Here is a 23,096-nt window from a genome sequence, read left to right as displayed (position 1 = left end):
TTTCAGACGAATAAGTCAAACAAATTTAATAAAGGATGACACTTGCTAAAGTAAGTAAGCGCGAATCGGATAAGTAAAAGTGCGAAATATTAATAAACCTATGTAAAGGAGTTATAGGCGTTAAAAACATTGAAATAAAAGAACCCGGGTAATGGCACGTAAAGAAGTATAGGTAAGAACCGGGTAACGGTAAGGGTAGGGCAAACTGACGTGTAATTGACGTTAGAAGTCAAGAAGTCGGAAAGATAATTCGAAAGAAAACAATGTAGCCTTAGACTACGGTCAAGGTCAAACGAAATCCAAAAAGTAAAGGTGAATAATTCTAAACATAAAAAGGGGTGCCTTAACGCCATATGCATATATAAATGTATACACATTTGAATAAAGACTCGAATAAAAGATGATCTACGGGATCATCATAACCTACGGGATATTAATTAGTGAAAAGGTCTACGGGGCCAAAATGACCCACGGGTCATGAATTGAAGCAAATGGATCATAAGGGCCTCGCCTTAAAGAGGTGAAAGCTTAAGGAAATAGCGTACGAGGTTAAGTGAAGGAACCTACGGGTCAATAGTGTAAGGTGAGGGAACTTGTTACGATTCCCCGCGTAAAAATGAGAACGAAAAACAATAAATTATGCGTTGTCAATTTCCTTGATATGAGTAATTGACATAGTTAAAGAGAAAAACGTTAAACTAAAATTCAGTTTTAGTAAGGAAATAACGTTTTAACAAATATGAATACTATAAAGCAAATTCGGAAATAACAAATATCAAAAAGTATGGGTCTTAACATCGATAGGTGCGAGACGATACATTCGAAAAGAAGAAGTATGATAAAGAAACATTGAATTATACTTAAACGTGACGTGACATGCTCACGGACAAGAAAAGAAATGTAGAAAATGATCACGTTGTAACGTGAGTTACGGGGTATGAAGTGACGGCGACTAATTAGTCTAGCCGGTAAAACTATTCAAAGTTAAGAAAGCGTCATGACAAATACAGGCGCTTGTTAATATAACACAAGCGTGGGATAGACCTATTAAAAGACTAACGAGACTAGGTGGTTGATGCGTGTGTAGTGTATATATAATTTAGATATATAATTAAGCCCTTTTTACACCTTTAGCCAAGTTTTAAATTTATAAAACACGATATTTACTAACACTAAACACACATATGGGCAAGTGCACCCATCGTGGACGTAGTATAGTGTTGGTAAGATACCGAGGTCGTCCAAGGACACAAGAGCTTTTAGTACCGGTTTATCCTCAACGTCTAATCAAATCAAAAAGTTAGAAAATGTTTTTAAACTAAGAAAATAAAAACTAACTAAATGCTGAAAAATAAAAATAAAATAAAAACAGATAGACAAGATGAATCACTTGGATCCGACTCGTGTATTAGTATAACCTTTGATTATTTTTGCACTTTTGCACTTGTTTAAGAGATTATCTTAGTTATTGTAGTAGGCCCCTCTTTTGAAGGCGACGTTACCCTCAACCCAGTAGTTTGAGTCAGCAAGGATACAATCCTAAAGGGTTGGATTATTGGAAGATAATGAATTAAGTTATTAATGCAAATTATGGTAGGCCCCGCTTTTGGTGGTGACGTTACCCTCGGCTAAGTAGTCTGAGTCAGCAGGGATACAGTCCTAAATAGCCGGGTTATAGTATTAATAGTAGTTAACTTATAAGGGGGTCAAAGAGTTTAGATCCCCGCCATCCAATACCTATGGGCATTGAAGGAGATCCTACTAAATTTGACCCAGGTCCCTTGCAGGACCTCTAAACGCTGAACAAGGGCAAGACCCTTACCAAACCGTTCCCTTAACCCCCGACCAGGTAGCCAACAGACCTCCATATAGACCGTGGAGATATGAATGGTGAAAATCTTTTATTTTATATAGACAGTAAAATAATGCCAAGACACCACGGACAAACGATAAGGAAAGATCACCTTCAACATAAGCAACTAGTTATTAAAGTCATTAATACAAAACCAAATAAAAAGTGCAAAAGATTAAAAATAAAAAGTATTATACTAAACACTTGTCTTCACCAAGTGATGTAAGAGACTTAGGCAAACATGGCCTTGATTGTCAAGAACTCTTACTATTAATCTTGGATCCCGAGACGACTCACACACTCTACGATGGACAATGGATGATGGTGGTGGATAATGGTGTTATGGTGGTGGTGGGTGGTGGATGAAGTGTGAGAGAGGTGGTGTGCCAAGGGATGAGATGGAATGAAACCAAGCACTCCTATTTATAGGCTGAACAGAAGGCTGGGCACGGCCCCGTGTCCGCTGGACACGCCCCCGTGCCCGTCTGACACTCTCTCTCTTCATTAATTGTAATTCGCAATTACAATTAATGCGCCTGCTGTACTTTCGCCACGCCCCCGTGCTCACTGGACACGGCCCCGTGGTGGGCAATAGAAGCTTCTACAGGTTTGTCTTTTCTGCTGCTTCTTGGGCACGGCCCCGTGCTGGCTGAGTACGGGGCGTGTTCAGGCTTCTGTTTTCTTTTCTTTGCTTGGGAGGATGCCGTTGAGGGTTCGGGCAATCTACTTTTGTTCCTTTTCTTGTATTTATGTTAGAATTAGCTGTCTTTTTGCTTCTTTTGTGAATTTGAGCTCATTTCATCCTGAAAATACAAAAGGAAGACAAAAACACTCTTTTTCCAACGTTAGTACTTAAAAAGGGTTAGTTTTATGCTTTATTTGATGTAATTTATATGTTGCATTTTACGCACATCAGTGGTCAAGTGGCAACTCAGTCAATAAAGATAAAGGGTTATAAGCTGTAAGTAACGGCCCGCGAGGCCTTACACATGAAAGACGTACGCGTCAGTATACATGAAAACTTCTGACCAAAGGAAACGGGAGCCTTGAAAACGAAACTGGATTCGTTTGATTAAACCAATGAACTACGTAAATAAGGTTTCGGGGACGAAACCTCTTTAAGGGGGGTAGACTTGTAACATCCCAAAAACGGGTTTGGTAATCAAACCACGTTAATAGCAAAGACGGGTAAAATACCGTCAGTGGTAAAAATTAATCCGGTAAATATTAGGACTCAAATAAATAAACTAAATTAATTAAAAAGGGGAATAAATACTTTGAGAAAACAAAGTATATAAAAAAAAGCTAAATTAACGGGACTTAAAACATAACGGGTTATAACTTCCCGAACCCGTTAAAGTAACTAGGAGTAATTAACCTAGTTAGTAGCATGTGATTAAGTAACTAATGGTGAGATATAGCTTCATTTGATCAAAATAAAACATGAGGGACTAACATGGACAAGTGGGAAACTTGTTTTATTAAAACAAAAAAAAAAAAAACATAACACACTTGGTGTGTGTGCGTGTAATAGCCAAGAGAAGAAAGAAAGGGGTTTAAAACCCTAGTTCAACAAATCCTCCAAATTGAAGCTCAAATCAAGCCCGAATCGTCTGCATGACTACCAATTCGTGATCACCTAGTCATGGGGATCATAAGGTATGTAAAAAATTGATGATTCGTGAAGTTGCAAAATTTGAGTTAGCATCATAATTCGCGAATTATGTAAGGATTAGAGGAGCTATGGCTAAGTTAGTGATGTACACATGCTTAGGAACTAAACCCTAAGTGAAAATCATACATATGATGCTATGACTTGAATGATTTGGTGATTACCTATATGTGTGTTAAATGGGTGTTGTAGAATGATGAAGAACACTAGAAATTTGATTATAAATTGAGTGTTATTTATTTACATCAAGAGAATCTGGATGTTATTATGCATAGTAGATATATTAAACTTGCAAGAATTGTTTAATCTTGGCTAAATAGTTAGTCATGAAACTTGGTTTTTGATTTAGTGAAATTATGCCCACTAGGTGTTTGTTAAAATGCCTAAACGAAGCTAAAATGTTGAAATTCCATGTGAAGTGTGCATTTGAATATGTTGATAGATCAATTGACTTTTAGGAAGTCAAACTAACCAATGATTTAATCGAGTGATAAAGTCGACATAAGACCCGTTAGATGGTTGATAATGATTAATCTAACCATCTTATGAATTATGGTGATAGTTTGACGCCTAACGAGCTAGGTGGAAGCTTGATGAGTGAACGGGTCAAACGAATCAAGAAGGGAAGGAAAAGCATAATTCGGATGCGAGGTAAGTATATCTTACACTAGTCATATATTTTAGAGTATCCTTTTGTCGTGTTAATTACGAAAAAAGACAATTATGATGTAAGCCATAGTAGGCCAAAAAGTGTTAAGAAATGATTTATAAGTAAAAAGGACTATACGGTATAAACCGAAGCGAGTCTTGTAGACGAGATGGTACTAAATAACATCTCGCAAAAATAAACGGTCACTTAGACCAAACGGGTCGAATGGTGAAAATATCACCATTTGAAAATATCGACTAAGAATATTGTCGAGTTGTGTGTTCACAGGAGTAAATACGGAAGGATAACTTGTATCGCTATTAAGTAGCGAATATTAAAGCAAGGTATAAAAAATGGTCAATATAATGACCCGAGCCAGGTACGCATAAGTGGACTTATAGTTAAAAGTGCAAAGAAGGTCAAATATCTAGCCGAAATCCTTCATTTCAAAAATGAAGGATTAAATGTGACCAAAGAGCCCTTAATAGGTAAACAATGTAAACGACCCTTAGAGGTTGTTTAGAAACTTATATTATGAGTTTGTAACCCTTAGATGTGTATAAAAGTTCTAGGCAAAAACATTTGTGGGTCGAACGCCTAGAAATAGTCAATCGCGGAAAAATGACCAACCGATGGGTAAAATTAGGAAAAAGGGGTTCATATGTTAAATCCACCACAAAATAGTTGTGGTGGAATATTTGTAGTTAATTAGACATGGAAATTTTGTAGCATCAAAAGAAAAGCACAAGCTCTAGACTAAAATGCGTAAATACCCTTAACGGGTCAAAATAGAAGTATTAGCGAAACGGGTTAAAGATGTGTAGTAACCCGTGAATTGAACCTTGTACAATAAGAAATAATCATAATAATATGTTACAGAAGAATCAAGGGCCATAAACAAGTTTGTTAGATGAAACCACGAACGGGTCAAGAAGTGTCATAATTGAACTTCAAGCCGAGAGCTTGAAGTCTAAAATTTTATTATGAAGGATGTTAGATTTTAACTCCATTAGACGGAGAATTAAATTACGGTCGCGTAGGAAAAAGAATCGCGTAAAACGGATAAGTAGAATGAAAGTTATGGCACTTTAAAGTTCGTATTTCGACTAAAACCATAGCTGGGCTAATATGCAGGTTTCAGCAACAAAGCTGCTGGAAATTGGTTTCCCCCGCGGCACGCGACGGAGGACGTAGATGGGGTCGCGACACGTGGCAATTCGGGATGGGTCTCCCGCGACTCGCGGGAGACATCAAAGTTGGGAAAAATTATTTTTTTGATTATTCGTTGCATAGAAATTGTTTAGGCTTATATCTAAGCTATCAAAACTAACTTTTATGTTGGTTTTGATCATAGGTGAATGCCAAGATGCCCCGGATAAAGATCAAGCTCACCGAAGAACCGAACACGATCAAGAAATAAGCTTCCGCACTAAGTATCATTGTTATGTTAAATGACGAACTCACACATGTTATGTTGTATAGATTTTAATTCTGTAAAAAGTTTAATGAAACCCGTATTTTTAATGTATTTGAAATCATAATTACCCGTTTATTTTTCGTAAATTATACGAAAACCTTTAAATAATAATAAGGGTGTTACAGCCAGCCCCGAAAAGTTAAACATACCACACCTTTGCAACACATAATCCAAAAATCCAGGAAATTCAAACCAGGAGTTGAAGAACCTGAATGGGATATGGCCAAAGTCAGTCTGCACAGTTGACAACACGATTGGCCGGTGATCCGACGCTTCTCTTTCTAAAGCAATTACTGCTGCATTTGGCTACCGTTCCTTGAATCCAAGACATACCAGATACCGGTCCAACTTGCTAAATTTTGTCACGTTATCCGATATACAGGTGAAACTGCCCCCGCCCATATTATACTCCACTAGTCCAGCCGAAAGAATGAAATGATTAAACGCATCCGCATTAGCTTCAACAAATTCCGAGTTCATTATTTCACTGTTATCCCTTACCTTGTTAAAATCCCCTATTAAAATCCAAAGCCCTTGTAAAGAGTTCCTAATACTCAAAATCTCTAACCATAAAGCCCTCTTTGCGTCATTTGGAGCATAGACATTTACTAAATTAATCAAACACCCAGATTGAACCAAACTTCCGGACACCACAATAAAATACCTATTATGAATTATGTTTACACACCTGAATACAGCTGGACACCATATGCAAGCTAGACCCCCAGATCTTCCTGTCGAATTCACCACTGCAATTTTGAACTCAGCTCTGCCCCAGAACTTGCTGAACATAAACGAATCAGAGTCCTGTAACTTAGTTTCCCGAATAGCTAGAAAATGTATCACATAGCTCGTCTTTAAACCACGTATCCAGTCCGATTTCCGATTACACCTTACCCTTCTCAAATTCACAGACAGACAATTCATTGGGCACAGTTGTTAACACCTTCTTCAACTATCAGACTCTCTGTGACTGACTCGAATCCGTTTAGTTTTATCCCAATAACCGACCCTATACCAATCATTGCTTGAACCTCCGAATCGATGTTTCCATTCCGATTCAGATCAACCTGAACAGAATCCACACCCAACTCCGGGATCCCATTTGTTGTGTCATTCGTACGATTATCATCCGCCTGAGAAAGCCTATGCTGATCTGAAATGGTCGGGCCCTCCTCATCAACTCCGTACTTGTCGTTTACTGGTGTGTTTAGATCCAATGGTTCATGAGGATGCACTTGTGACTGGCAAAATAATCTCTGAGCAGGACCTTGAGTGGATCCAATTGACGGTGGGCTAAGAGCATTCCTGGTCCTTTTGCCTAAGTTTACACCATGAGCTGGGCCTTCATTTACCAAGGAATTATTGGGCCGATTTAAATTCTCATCTGGATTCAAATTGAAAAGCCCACTATAATTTTGAGAGTCAATTTGAAAAACGTCACCATCATCAGCATTATTGGAAACATGCATTTGTCTTTCCACATCCCCATGCAAGAGCGTATCTTCCACACCAACATTAATGTCCGACGTCTTTTGATATTCTAATAGATCCAGATTTTCCGACGACTTTTCGTGAACTCCCTGAGCACCTTGAACGTTATCAACCGGAGTGACTACATTGACTTCTGGTACCAGAGTATGAACTTCATCCATCCTAATCTCACCTTCCTCAACCTCATCAACATCCTCCATATTCTCTGGTTCCTCTTCTGAATCCGCTTCCGAAACTGACTTTGAATCACTGGATTCGGACGTCGTATCATCATCAAAGCATGGTACCCACCTCTCAGGAGATTCTGAAACCCAGATTACAATACTCTTATCCTTCCACTTAATCACCACTAATTCCTCTATTCTAGACAATTGGATGTAACACCTCGAAATTTTGTGTCCAATAATGTGTTAACACGTGTCATGAGTTTACACGTGGCATAAAATATTAAATAAAGGACTAAAGTTGACGAACCTTGAAAGTATGTAAATTCGAGGGTTCTAAATGTCAACGAAGGGTAATATACTGTATAGTAACCCTGAACGATGCTCGTACCTTCAAACGAATAAATCATGGATCGTACAGAGCGAAACGCGGAAGAAAGTGAGAGATTACAAGCTACCGGGGGTTAACTGTGTCAACATGTTTAATTATACCTCTGAATGACCCTTTGACGAACCCGGGGCTTTGTAACAGTAAAATACGCTCACTAGAATATATGATATAAATTTCGCGAAGTTCCGTTTTAAAACGAGAAAGTTATGATCAAATTCGTATGCGAGGGGTTAAAAGCGTCAACATTAAAAGTTAAGGCTTTTCGGATAGTAATTAAACTAACCGGGGACTTAACAATGCGGGTAAAAGTCACGAGACCCTTCATTGTAAATAATCGAGGGCCAAATCGCAAAGTTACCCCTTCGAAACCGAAAGGTCAGGTTAATCATGACGAAAGATTTGAAAATCTTGAAATTCAGGCCTCAGGCGGCCCGCCTGAGTGAAACAAGCAAGTTGAAGCGGGCCGCGAGCCACCTGTGGATACGTTTCCTGACATGAAGATTCAGGCGGCCTGTAACAACCATAAATTTATTTAGCGATTTCCGTAAATAATCACAGATTACTGAGTATTTATATTTAAACATTCATGCTAAAATACGGGTTTATTAAAACTTTTCTGAATTTGTAAGCAAACAACATAGTGTAATTTAATTCATCGTTTTAGAATAACGACGAAACAACATTGCAGAAGTTTCGTTTAACATGTGTTCGGTTCTTGCTCGACGCTTGATCTTCATCCGGGACTCTCGACATTCACCTGTGATCAAAACCAACTTAAAAGTCAGCATTGATAGTTTAAATGACGGTACAAAACAAGATTATGATAATGGAAGGAAAATCCCAACGTTAATCTCTTGATCCAAAGACAAGGATTCCAAACTGGCCTCCACCGTAACTTACGGTGGGCACCGTACGTTACGGTGGCCCCTGTATTAAAGTTCCCCCACCATAACTCAGTGGGTAACTACCGTAAAGATTTCAGCCCCACCGTAACTTACGGTGGTCACCGTAAGTTACGGTGGCCCCTGTATCAGCCCTTCCCATTTTACCGTTTTTGACACGAAAACTTTCGTATCTTTCAATACGCGTATCCGTTTGATCTCCCGTTTGTATTCAAGACCTCGAAACTTGTTTCTAGTTAATCAAAATTCTTAGACCAAGGTATTTAACTCAAAATACCTATCTTGGATTCATAAGTTTTGTGAATTACGCGGCGAACACCCAAGTTACGCGCGTAATTCATTTTGACCCGTTAGAGAGGATTTAATCATTTAAGTTTAAATCTCACTCTCTACTTTCACATGTCATTTTTCTACATTAAGGTATTCACATATCTTCCACCAAATTTACGCGTACCTGGCCCGGGTCAAAGTATTGACCCGTTTTAATACCTTGCCTTAATAATTTGCTGATTCATAGCCACGTAAATTCCATAAGTCGTTTTACCCTGTGAGCATTAGACTCGACAAGCACTTGTTAGTCGTTATTCGTCAAATGGTGTTAACATTACCATTTGACCTGTTTAGTCTAAACGACCAAACATTTTGCACTTATATTTGAATGGTATTTATTTACCATTTCATTATTTAACCCATTTCGCGCCATTAAACATGGTTTTTATCCTTTTATTCATCCCGGCCCGTATCATTTCGTGTCGGAACCCATATTTCGGATATAACCTTGGTCGTGTTTATAATCTATAAAGTAAATACGTATCCTAAAAAAAGTGTAAGCTTTACTTACCTCGCATCCGCGCAAACATTCTTCGCATCCATGATCCGTTTGACCCGTTCCTTTCCAAGCTCCCACCTAGCTTGTTTAGAGTCAACTATATCATAACATCCATAAGATGGTTAGATTGGTCATTCTATATAATGGCCATCACCCTATGGACCCCCTTTTTTATACACACTTATCAATCAAAGCATGCCATATATTCAACAACTAGTTTCATACCATAATTATTTTCATTCACTAACTGTAACACCTCGAAAAATTCCGTCCAATAATGTCTTGACACGTGTCATAAGGTTCCGGTATGTGAAAACAAACTTTAGAGGGACTAAAAGTGACAAACAGTGAAAACTATGGAACGTAAGGGTCCAAAGTGTCAACAATGGATAAATAGACTCTATGATAACCCTACATAATGTTTATAACCTTAAACGGATGGTTCATGGATCATACGATGCGGAAATTGCACAAAAGTGAGGAATTACAAACTATAGGGGCCAAAAGTGTCAACATGTTGAATTTATACCTCTGAGTGAACTTTTGGCAGACCCGAAGCTTTTTAATGCTAAAATATACTCACTAGAATATGTAGTAAAAATTTCATGAAGTTTCGTTAACGTATGAGAAAGTTATGGCCAAAACCGTGCTTGAGGGGCTAAAAGCGTCAACGTCGAATTTCATGGCTTTTCGGTTGAGCGCAAAGTTATCCGAGGACATTACCATGTTGGTAAATGTCCCAAGGTTCTTAGAAACCAAGTTTGGGGGTTTACGAGTCAAGATAAGTTGTCGAAACCTTGTTTGCGAAGTCAGGGACCAAAACTGTCAACATAAAACAAAGTTTGACAGCTGCAGAAGCCAGGCGGCCCGCCTGGGCTGCCTAATGCGGGCCGCGACCCAAGCCCAGTAACAGCAAATTCGCGAATTCATGTATTTGGGTCCGAATTTTGGGTGCATTACAGCTATTTCCACCTCCCTTTCTCACCAATCAAATGCCATGCAATAAGGGACACTTGTGATACTCTTACAACAGCTGAAAACACCTTAAATCAGATCATTTGTTTACTTCTTGAGGCACTAGTTTAGTAACAAGAACACCCACAAGCTTCAAGCACACTCAAAGCAACTTCTGGAGCAAATCTGAACGACAAGGCCACTTCCTAGTGTTAACTAAGCTTCATTAGGACCTTTGTAAGCTTCTATATCAGTCTCTAATTCGTTCTTGCTTTGATTATTAGTAAAAGTCAAAACCGTTGTTCTTGTAGTTTGACTTTTCGATTAAACGAGTTTAGCTCTGTCATTTCTCAAATTGAAACCACTGACATGTTGGTATTTATGTGGGAAACAAACCCTAAAAAGGGTATTCTCTGATTCCCACTTTATGCATGCTAATTGTCGAGTCAAACTTGTTTCTAAAAAGTCAACAGAAGTTGTTTTTGCAAAAATAAGCTTGAATGGTAATGTAGATGACATGCAATCCGTTTGATCATCAAAAATAACTTATAATGGATATAAGAATGTGTTTTATCATCATCAACTCGACAATCTTTAGTATAAATACGAATCGGAGCCGAAAGTCTTGTAAAACGACTTTTTCGTAGACTATCGATTCGGATTCGTACATGCATGTTTGAGATCTGTATTAGAGAGTATTTTTGACCATTTTTTATTTTGGTAAAACTCTCTGGAATTTTATTGCTTGAGTCTATGTTTAGCCGATTCATTTGCATGTTTCCGATTTATGCTTAAAGTTGACTATTTTGCCCTTTTTGATATAAAACGTGATTTTTGGAAAAGTGAAAGAGTAGAAATCTTTATTTTTAATATATAAACTTGCACCGAAAATTTGAGGTCAGTTAGTGGTCCAGATTTTGAGTTATGGCCGATATCGTAAAACTATATCATAAAGTTACATAAACGGCGCATTTCGCGTATAACCTATTTCAGGCCACGTTTTGATACAAAACTTTTTACCCACTGATGTTATATAATATTTTGGGATTTTTGATGATTTTTATTTAATTTTTGGCTGATCGTATCTTAGATCGCTTAGTCGATTCGGTTAATGCCGGTTTTGACCGTTTAAGCCATAAAATGAGTTTTATACATCCTTTTGACCCGAAACCTTTTTCTACTAATTTTATATGTTAAATAAATTATTTTGAGCATTCTGGAAATATAAAAATCTCAGCTTTCTTTTAAAAACCCGGAAACGGCTCTAAATCGCATCTTTAGCGTTTTTAACGCATAGTAAGCGTTATACCCGTTTTAAACATATAAGACTCATACCTACTGATGTAATTAGTGTATTTTCATATAATAACAGTAAGTATAAATGTTTGAACTCAGATTTCCAGTTTTGGCAGTTTTAGCCCTTGTGAAATTACTAAAATACCCCTACGGTGCATAGTTTGATTTTAAATGTTAAGTTTGGTATATGGGTCATACCCTACTGTTATAATATGTTAAATAAAGTATATTTTCTGTATAAACCAGACCCAAAACTCAGATTTCTAATTTGACTCTTTTATAATCTTTTGAATGACCAAAATGCCCTTATAAGGCATAAATTAAGTTTTAAATTATTCCGGGCAACATAGAACCTAACTTACTGATATTATATCATATTTAAAGCATATTATCTCAGGGAACTTGCATTTGACTCTTTTGGCTACCCGTAACGCCCTTTTTGCGTTCGGTTCGATTTACGTAACTAGTTTGCGTAAATTGACCGAAACGGGTCAAACGTTATCGTTTTTATCTCAAAATCCAGAATGTATTTAGTATACCCATATTATACAAGTATTCAAACTTGTCGGGTCTAAATCACATTCTATCCGGTCTTTCGCTTAATCGTGCGCTTGTACCATATCGTCCTTAAAACTAACCGGTCAAAGCTTAGGCTTAAATAAAAGACCCGTTAGGAATCTAATAGGTTATTATAAACCTTTGTTCCAGATTAGGAGGCCCAATAAAAGCTACCTACACTTACCGTTGTGATTCATACTTGCTCAGGTAAATACATTTTGACTTATTTTCCCTATACGGGCTTGGGGTACGGTATTTAAAATACCGCTTGATCGGGCGCACAAGTCCTGCACCTTATGGGTGTACAGTCTTGAATAGCTTGTGCGACTCGTTTAAACAGTCTTGTCTTACTTTAGGCTTTGGGGGTTATTGACCGTGTCCCGGATATCCTTGGCATTATCTTACGAGATGGCCACGACCAGAGCACGGGGTGTAGGCGTACACCCGGCGTGTATAACTCTTTAATGTGGTGTGTTATTTAACCTTTAGCCCGGACAGCAGATCCCGGGCCACCATAAGTACGGGTACATGTAAATCGTTCACAAGTTTATATTGCATAAATATCCCAAGTTAATAAAAATATTTATGCCTTGTGCATTTAAATCAATTTTCAATCATTTTCAAAATGAGTCAGTCGATTTGTATTTACCAGCGTAAACTGACGTATTTTTTTCCAAAAGGTTAAGTGCAGGTACTATACGAAATAGGCTGGCTGTTTCCTAAGAGCGTCCACTATAGTCTCGCAAGCTCGGACGACAAATAACTGTTGAACAATTTATTCTTATTTTTATTTGATCCGCCTGTGGATCCGTTTCAACTACTGTGATATTTATTATTGCAATTTATTTAAAAGTTGAAATGTATCTATTCTGCTTCCGCTGTGCATTATTATATTGTGTTGTTTGTCTATGACGATGCCAACTACGTCACTGTACCCCACACCGGGCCCACCGGTGACACGTGGAGGTCGGGGGTGTGACAGGTTGGTATCAGAGCCAACGCTGAGTGAATTAAACACTAGTCCTTTGTGTTTAATCTCAGTTACACAATTGCACAATCCTCGATTTTCGAGTCTAGACAAAAACTTAGGAAATGTTCGACATTTCGTTTATTTTATCTTTATTTTTATTATTAGCTTTGTCTTATATATTTTGTTGTGCAACTTGTTTAATTTTTGACAGGTTCATCATGCCGCCACGTATGCGAGGACGAGGAGGATTCGCCACATCACATGACCACGAGGCAGGACCCTCACACAGGCGAGCCCCATCAGCTTCGCACAACACTGCAGCCCATGATCTTTGGAGATCATTCGCCGAGCCAGCCAGGCACTCGGTATCTTTGAGCACCTCGCCATCCCTACCCCACTCATTTGGGCCCCACTCTGAAAATGGGCCCCATGACTCTCATGGATCTTTCATTTCATTACACCAGTCACCTCACCACTACCCAGCTTATCAGGGCCTATACAACCCTGATGCTTACTTGGATGAACCAGTGGGTCATAACCCACTAGGACCTGAAGACCACTTCTCTGGTGGTAACGAGATGGAGGTCGACGAGGACACTGACCCTTCCCTGCCACCGTCCGGCACGCCTAACGATCCCATTGAGATATCGGATGGGTCACCTTACAGGGGATCACCCTTCAATGGTGTTGACAGCTACGAGGAGAGGTTTAAACAGCATGATTGGTTTTACACCCCCAGCCATCACAACTCTCCCATGCACCAGTCTTACCACGGTTCTCCCATGCACTCTCAGCACCACTCTCAGCAGCAGCAGCTTCAGCAGCCGCCTTTGCAGCAGGACCCATCTGAGGCCTTTTGGCGCGACGTGATCACTCCGTCGCCACCACCACCACCGGTTTTGCCTCCTCCGCCTCAGAGGCCAAGGAGGAACGCGCGTATGTCTACGCAAGGAGGGATTCGCATTGCCACCCCTCGACATTCAGGTAGCGGCCGCTACTCGCCGCTCCACGAGGAGTCAGAGATGGGAGAGTCTCATCATCCCGTCTCAGAGGTTACTTCTGCGACTATTGCGCCACTACCGCCGCAGAACTTTGGAGAGCCCATCCCTGCGTATGCTAGCGCAGCACAGTTCAACCCTTTCGAGCCGACTTTTCCTCCCGGTTATGATTATACGGGAGATCCCTACTGGTTAGCCTCAGGCTACAACCCTCTCAACCAGGAGAGTGCTTTTGGAGGTCCCTGGGCTACGGGACAATCAGCTTTTGGATTCCCACCGCAGGGATACCAGCAGCCGCAGCCTCCACAGCCACAGCAGTATCAGCCACCGCCGCCGGCGCCGATGATGTCGCCACCGCAAGTCCAAGAAATCCTGCAAGGGATACATGACGTGCGACGAGAATTGCAAAATGATCGCCGACACAACCGCGGTATGTTCAAGAAGATGGTTGACTTGATTAAGGGTAAGAGTAAGAAGGATTATTAAATCCTTTGATGTTAGCTCTTTTACTCATGTCCTTGCGTGGACATTTATTCCTGTATTCTACCCCTGCGTGGGTATATTTCTCTTATTCTACCCCTGCGTGGGTATGTTGTTCTGTTAACCCCTGCGTGGGTTTGTTTTGTCTGTTGTTTTACTGTTGTTATTTGGTTTAGCCCCTGCGCGGGCATGTTATTCATGTTATTTGAATTAAAGTCCCGTTTAGGGCAAAGATGTACTAGTTACTTTATTAAAAATTTGAAATGGTTAAATTAAATTTCTCATTTTATTTATGTGCATGAAAATAATATTAAAATAAATGGAAAATATCAATTTTTATTTGATTTGCCATTTTAATAAGAATCTTAGTAAGGTAGAACCTAGCTTGAATGCCTTATTTACAGGCCTAGCCAATATGGTAAAACCTGGTTGAAAAGATTCAAATCTCTGTTAACATCTGAAAACATGTTAACATTCTTGACTAAGCGTGATTCGTAAAATCACACATGTCACCCTATTTAATAAATTATCTACAGATTATATCTGTACACAAGTCTGTTTATGACTTGATACCTACGGGTTATGACTATGTCATATAGTGGCAGTTGTGGTTTATGACTCCCTGCCTAGTAAAGGATTATTTGTTTAATTATACAATGCTAATCCTATAAAAATCTAAATTTATAATTTAGTAAGTTGTCCGAAGTGACTAGGCCTATTGTGCCAATATATATATTTCATTCCATAATATAGTTGCTAATAAAAGCCCTGAATGAAATTAAATGAATTAACTATTATGATTCTTAATATCATGGTTAATCAATCGTCTAGAACGATAATACTGTTAGGTTTCTAAATAAGACCTTGTCCTTTTATGTAGCTTAAAGCTACATGGCCAAATCGGAGGAGACCAACAGTCATTCTGGAGAACACCCAGATAATACCAGGATTCACGTCACTGGTGAAGAATTGCAAGCACTGATAGATAACGCTGTTGCCAAAGCTATGGATAGGCAATTCAGGGAATCTAGCGGTACTCGGAGTAGGACCCGAACAGTGTCGCACGTAAAGCCCCAGACTCATTCTGAGGCTCACAGTAAGCCACCTTCTAAAAAGAGTGAGCCGAAGAAGGATGAAGAGGATAATCACTCCTCCAACCACAGCAGCATCCCAAAGCAAGAAGTCAAGCTGAAGCATGATACGCACAGCAAGTCCTGTACGTACAAGTATTTCATTTCATGCAAACCTAGGGATTTTACTGGGGAAAAAGGAGTAGTTGATTGCATGACGTGGATTGATGAGATGGATACTGTGGTTGATATCAGCGGGTGTGCTGATAGGGACGTCGTGAAGTACGTGTCCCAGTCGTTCAAGGGAGATGCGTTAGCATGGTGGAAGTCACTCCTACAAGCTGCCGGTAAGGCCACACTGTACGGTATGTCATGGGAACAGTTTGTGGCCCTGATCAAAGAGAATTTCTGCCCGCAGCATGAGGTCGAAAGAATTGAATCGGATTTCGTATCTCTGGTTATGAAGAACCTCGATTGTCAAGCGTATCTTACTACGTTCAACACTTTATCTCGGTTAGTGCCTTATCTGGTGACCCCGGAGCCGCGAAGGATTGCTCGATTTATTGGGGGTCTGGCACCGGAGATAAAGGCAAGCGTCAAGGCTTCAAGGCCTACGACATTTAGATCCGTAGCTGATCTATCCCTCTCCCTCACTCAAGATGTAGTCAGACTGAGAGCTATGAAGAGCTCAGAGGAAAACAAAAGGAAACGTGAGGATGACACCTCACGAAGATCTAAGAAACGACACAGAGGAAACAACGACCATAAGAAAGGGTCGGGGTTCAAGAAAGGAGATCAGTCGGGTGAAAAACCCAGATGCAAGAACTGCAAGAGACACCATTTTGGGAAATGTCGTTTGGAGACGAAATCCCAGTCTCAAGAAAAGCGATGTGGAATCTGCAAGTCCACAAACCATAAAGCTTTAGATTGCAAGAAAATGAAGGATGCAACTTGTTTTGGTTGCAACGAGAAAGGGCATATCCGGCCAAATTGCCCAAAGAATGCAAAGAAAGCTGACGACAGGAAGAAGACTAATGCGAGAGTCTTCAGAATGGACGCCAAGGAAGCAGTCCTTGATGACAACGTCATTACAGGTACGTTTCTTGTAAATGATGTTTCTGCTAGAGTCTTATTTGATTCAGGAGCTGATAAGTCGTTTGTAGATGATAAGTTTTGTAAATTGTTGAACCTTCCTATTAAAACCTTAAGCGTGAAATATGAGGTGGAATTAGCCGATGGAACCATAGAAACCGCCTCGACTGTTCTAGAGGGATGTGTTATATCCATTAGGAATCATTCCTTCCCGTTATCCTTGCTTCCCTTTAAGCTAGCTGGATTCGATATAGTGATAGGAATGGATTGGTTAGCGCAAAACCAAGCCCAAATTGTGTGCAACAGAAAGCAAGTAGTAGTGAAGACTCCGTCTGGTGAGTCACTTACTATTCATGGAGATACCCAGCATGGTTTGCCTGAGCAAGTGTCCATGCTCAAGGCATCCAGATGCATGCAGAAGGGATGTGTCATTTATATGGCACACGTTACCATGGATGAGCCGAAGCCGAAGATTGAAGATATCCCTGTTATCTCAGAATACCCTGAAGTATTTCCTGAAGAACTACCCGGTTTGCCACCGGATAGGCAAGTGGAGTTTCGGATAGACATCATTCCAGGCGTTGCGCCTGTAGCAAGAGCACCATATAGATTGGCACCCACGGAGATGAAGGAGTTGAGGACGCAGTTGGATGATCTATTAGCTAAAGGTTTTATTAGACCTAGCTCATCTCCTTGGGGAGCGCCAATCTTGTTCGTTAAAAAGAAGGATGGGTCGATGCGTTTGTGCATCGATTACCGTGAGCTTAACAAGGTCACTATTAAGAATAGATATCCGTTACCCAGGATCGACGATCTGTTCGATCAGTTGCAAGGAGCAAGCTACTTCTCAAAGATCGACCTAAGGTCAGGTTACCATCAGCTAAAGGTCAAGGATGAAGATGTGCACAAGACAGCGTTTAGGACTCGATATGGACATTACGAGTTCCTAGTGATGCCGTTTGGGCTCACTAACGCACCAGCCGCATTCATGGATCTTATGAATCGTGTCTGCAAGCCCTATTTAGATAAATTCGTTATCGTCTTTATTGACGACATCCTTATCTACTCGAAGAGCCAAGCTGACCATGAGAAACACCTTCGTTGTATTCTCAAACTTCTGCATCAAGAGAAGCTTTATGCCAAATTTTCGAAGTGTGAATTTTGGCTTCGAGAAGTCCAATTTCTTGGACATGTAGTAAGCGAGCGTGGTATCCAAGTAGATCCCGCTAAAGTAGAAGCAGTTATGAACTGGCAGGAGCCGAAGACTCCTACCGAGATTCGCAGTTTCCTCGGATTGGCAGGATATTATAGGCGATTTATCGAGAACTTTTCAAGGATTGCTGCGCCCCTAACTTCGTTGACTCGTAAGAAGATTAAGTTCGATTGGGGCCCTAAGCAGCAGGAATCCTTCCGCGTAGAAGAATTTATGGTGTATTGTGATGCATCACATACTGGTATGGGCTGTGTGCTCATGCAAAGAGGCAAAGTCATTGCCTACGCTTCTCGACAGCTCAAGGTGCATGAGAAGAACTACACCACCCACGATTTGGAATTGGGTGCAATTGTATTTGCTTTGAAGCTATGGAGACATTACTTGTACGGAACCAAGTGTATAATTTATTCGGATCACAAGAGTCTTCAACACTTGTTCAATCAGAAGGAATTGAACATGCGTCAAAGGCGATGGATGGAAACTTTAAATGATTATGACTGCGAGATAAGATACCATCCAGGCAAGGCAAATGTAGTTGCCGACGCCTTAAGCAGAAAGGAAAGGGTGAAACCAATCAGAATCAATGCCAAGCGCATTAAAATAAGAAATAATTTGAACGAAAGGGTGTTAGCTGCACAGAAGGAAGCGGTGTTGGAAGCTAACTATCCTGCAGAGAAGTTAGGAGTAACTGAGGAGCAGTTATCCTACGACAAAGATGGAATGCTACGACTAAACGGACGAATATGGGTTCCAGTTTATGGAGGACTTCGGGATGTTATCCTCCAGGAAGCCCACAGCTCTAAATATTCCGTTCATCCTGGAGCTGATAAGATGTACCAGGATTTGAAAGCAAACTACTGGTGGATTGGTTTGAAAAAGTCAGTAGCTGAGCATGTAGCTAAATGTTTGACTTGTGCGCAAGTCAAGGCTGAGCATCAGAAGCCGTCAGGTTTGCTTCAACAACCTGAAATTCCCAAGTGGAAATGGGAAATGGTGACAATGGATTTTATCACCAAGTTGCCGAAGACGAAAAAGGGGAATGATACCATATGGGTCATAGTAGACAGACTGACTAAGTCAGCTCATTTTCTACCCATCAAGGAGACGTATAGCTCCGATATGTTAGCTCAATTATACGTCGATAAGATTGTATCATTGCATGGTATACCTATATCTATTATCTCCGATAGGGATACTAGATATACGTCGCATTTTTGGAAAAGTTTCCAGCAATCGTTGGGCACTCGTTTGAATTTTAGTACGGCCTATCATCCTCAGACTGATGGTCAGAGTGAGCGTACTATTCAAACCTTGGAAGACATGCTTCGTGCATGTGCGATCGACTTGGGTGGTAGTTGGGATAAGAACCTACCACTGATTGAATTCTCCTACAACAATAGCTACCATTCCAGCATAAAGGCTGCGCCATTTGAGGCCCTATACGGTAGAAAGTGTAGATCGCCCATTTGTTGGGCAGAAGTCCAACTGTCAGGAACAGATATCGTCTTTGAGACGACAGACAAGATCGTTCAGATTCGCGATCGTTTGAAAGCTGCCAGGGATAGGCAGAAAAGTTATGCGGATCCTAAGCGCAAAGATTTTCACTTCGATGTAGGTGATAAAGTATTGCTTAAAGTATCGCCCTGGAAGGGTGTGATGCGATTTGGAAAGAAAGGCAAGCTAAGCCCGAGATATATAGGACCTTTCGAGATTATCGAACGTGTCGGGTCAGTCGCTTACAAGTTAAACTTGCCTGAAGAGCTTAGCGCTATTCATAATGTGTTCCACATCTGTAATTTGAAGAAGTGTTTCGCTGACGATTCACTGGTTATACCGCATACGGATATACACATAGATGAGAGTTTGAAATTCGTAGAAAAACCTTTGTCGATTGAGGATCGACAGGTGAAAAAGCTTCGAAGGAAGCACGTGCCTATTGTTAAGGTCAAATGGGATGCCCGTAGAGGTCCCGAATACACGTGGGAAGTGGAATCCACGATGCAAGAGAAATATCCTCATTTGTTTCAGTAAATCTCGGGGACGAGATTTCTTTTAAGGGGGTGAGGATGTAACACCTCGAAAAATTCCGTCCAATAATGTCTTGACACGTGTCATAAGGTTCCGGTATGTGAAAACAAACTTTAGAGGGACTAAAAGTGACAAACAGTGAAAACTATGGAACGTAAGGGTCCAAAGTGTCAACAATGGATAAATAGACTCTATGATAACCCTACATAATGTTTATAACCTTAAACGGATGGTTCATGGATCATACGACGCGGAAATTGCACAAAAGTGAGGAATTACAAACTATAGGGGCCAAAAGTGTCAACATGTTGAATTTATACCTCTGAGTGAACTTTTGGCAGACCCGAAGCTTTTTAATGCTAAAATATACTCACTAGAATATGTGGTAAAAATTTCATGAAGTTTCGTTAACGTATGAGAAAGTTATGGCCAAAACCGTGCTTGAGGGGCTAAAAGCGTCAACGTCGAATTTCATGGCTTTTCGGTTGAGCGCAAAGTTATCCGAGGACATTACCATGTTGGTAAATGTCCCAAGGTTCTTAGAAACCAAGTTTGGGGGTTTACGAGTCAAGATAAGTTGCCGAAACCTTGTTTGCGAAGTCAGGGACCAAAACTGTCAACATAAAACAAAGTTTGACAGCTGCAGAAGCCAGGCGGCCCGCCTGGGCTGCCTAATGCGGGCCGCGACCCAAGCCCAGTAACAGCAAATTCGCGAATTCATGTATTTGGGTCCGAATTTTGGGTGCATTACAGCTATTTCCACCTCCCTTTCTCACCAATCAAATGCCATGCAATAAGGGACACTTGTGATACTCTTACAACAGCTGAAAACACCTTAAATCAGATCATTTGTTTACTTCTTGAGGCACTAGTTTAGTAACAAGAACACCCACAAGCTTCAAGCACACTCAAAGCAACTTCTGGAGCAAATCTGAACGACAAGGCCACTTCCTAGTGTTAACTAAGCTTCATTAGGACCTTTGTAAGCTTCTATATCAGTCTCTAATTCGTTCTTGCTTTGATTATTAGTAAAAGTCAAAACCGTTGTTCTTGTAGTTTGACTTTTCGATTAAACGAGTTTAGCTCTGTCATTTCTCAAATTGAAACCACTGACATGTTGGTATTTATGTGGGAAACAAACCCTAAAAAGGGTATTCTCTGATTCCCACTTTATGCATGCTAATTGTCGAGTCAAACTTGTTTCTAAAAAGTCAACAGAAGTTGTTTTTGCAAAAATAAGCTTGAATGGTAATGTAGATGACATGCAATCCGTTTGATCATCAAAAATAACTTATAATGGATATAAGAATGTGTTTTATCATCATCAACTCGACAATCTTTAGTATAAATACGAATCGGAGCCGAAAGTCTTGTAAAACGACTTTTTCGTAGACTATCGATTCGGATTCGTACATGCATGTTTGAGATCTGTATTAGAGAGTATTTTTGACCATTTTTTATTTTGGTAAAACTCTCTGGAATTTTATTGCTTGAGTCTATGTTTAGCCGATTCATTTGCATGTTTCCGATTTATGCTTAAAGTTGACTATTTTGCCCTTTTTGATATAAAACGTGATTTTTGGAAAAGTGAAAGAGTAGAAATCTTTATTTTTAATATATAAACTTGCACCGAAAATTTGAGGTCAGTTAGTGGTCCAGATTTTGAGTTATGGCCGATATCGTAAAACTATATCATAAAGTTACATAAACGGCGCATTTCGCGTATAACCTATTTCAGGCCACGTTTTGATACAAAACTTTTTACCCACTGATGTTATATAATATTTTGGGATTTTTGATGATTTTTATTTAATTTTTGGCTGATCGTATCTTAGATCGCTTAGTCGATTCGGTTAATGCCGGTTTTGACCGTTTAAGCCATAAAATGAGTTTTATACATCCTTTTGACCCGAAACCTTTTTCTACTAATTTTATATGTTAAGTGAATTATTTTGAGCATTCTGGAAATATAAAAATCTCAGCTTTCTTTTAAAAACCCGGAAACGGCTCTAAATCGCATCTTTAGCGTTTTTAACGCATAGTAAGCGTTATACCCATTTTAAACATATAAGACTCATACCTACTGATCTAATTAGTGTATTTTCATATAATAACAGTAAGTATAAATGTTTGAACTCAGATTTCCAGTTTTGGCAGTTTTAGCCCTTGTGAAATTACTAAAATACCCCTACAGTGCATAGTTTGATTTTAAATGTTAAGTTTGGTATATGGGTCATACCCTACTGTTATAATATGTTAAATAAAGTATATTTGCTATATAAACCAGACCCAAAACTCAGATTTCTAATTTGACTCTTTTATAATCTTTTGAATGACCAAAATGCCCTTATAAGGCATAAATTAAGTTTTAAATTATTCCGGGCAACATAGAACCTAACTTACTGATATTATATCATATTTAAAGCATATTATCTCAGGGAACTTGCATTTGACTCTTTTGGCTACCCGTAACGCCCTTTTTGCGTTCGGTTCGGTTTACGTAACTAGTTTGCGTAAATTGACCGAAACGGGTCAAACGTTATCGTTTTTATCTCAAAATCCAGAATGTATTTAGTATACCCATATTATACAAGTATTCAAACTTGTCGGGTCTAAATCACATTCTATCCGGTCTTTCGCTTAATCGTGCGCTTGTACCATATCGTCCTTAAAACTAACCGGTCAAAGCTTAGGCTTAAATAAAAGACCCGTTAGGAATCTAATAGGTTATTATAAACCTTTGTTCCAGATTAGGAGGCCCAGTAAAAGCTACCTACACTTACCGTTGTGATTCATACTTGCTCAGGTAAATACATTTTGACTTATTTTCCCTATACGGGCTTGGGGTACGGTATTTAAAATACCGCTTGATCGGGCGCACAAGTCCTGCACCTTATGGGTGTACAGTCTTGAATAGCTTGTGCGACTCGTTTAAACAGTCTTGTCTTACTTTAGGCTTTGGGGGGTTATTGACCGTGTCCCGGATATCCTTGGCATTATCTTACGA

The 23,096-nt window shown here is 39.8% G+C and overlaps 1 long non-coding RNA gene across 2 annotated transcripts in view; it reads right to left on the bottom strand.

Annotated features, from left to right (window-relative positions):
• Nucleotides 1–8,826: 8,826 nt before the first annotated feature.
• LOC110917516 overlaps nt 8,827–23,096 on the bottom strand; it is a 48,394-nt gene continuing 34,124 nt past the window's right edge. The window contains exons 2-3 of one of the 2 annotated variants that reach the window (XR_002580614.2): nt 9,443–9,527; nt 8,827–9,146 (exon numbers count right to left, since the gene is read on the bottom strand). This is a non-coding gene — a long non-coding RNA (uncharacterized LOC110917516). Of the gene's footprint in view, nt 9,147–9,299; nt 9,528–23,096 lie in introns of those variants that run through there. The other variant, XR_002580615.2, reaches the window with a different exon arrangement.

This window comes from Helianthus annuus, chromosome 16 (assembly GCF_002127325.2).
Source record: "Helianthus annuus cultivar XRQ/B chromosome 16, HanXRQr2.0-SUNRISE, whole genome shotgun sequence".
NCBI lineage: Eukaryota > Viridiplantae > Streptophyta > Magnoliopsida > Asterales > Asteraceae > Helianthus > Helianthus annuus.
The sequence above is the reverse complement of the archived record's forward strand: the minus strand, read 5'-3'. Positions and strand labels throughout refer to the sequence as shown.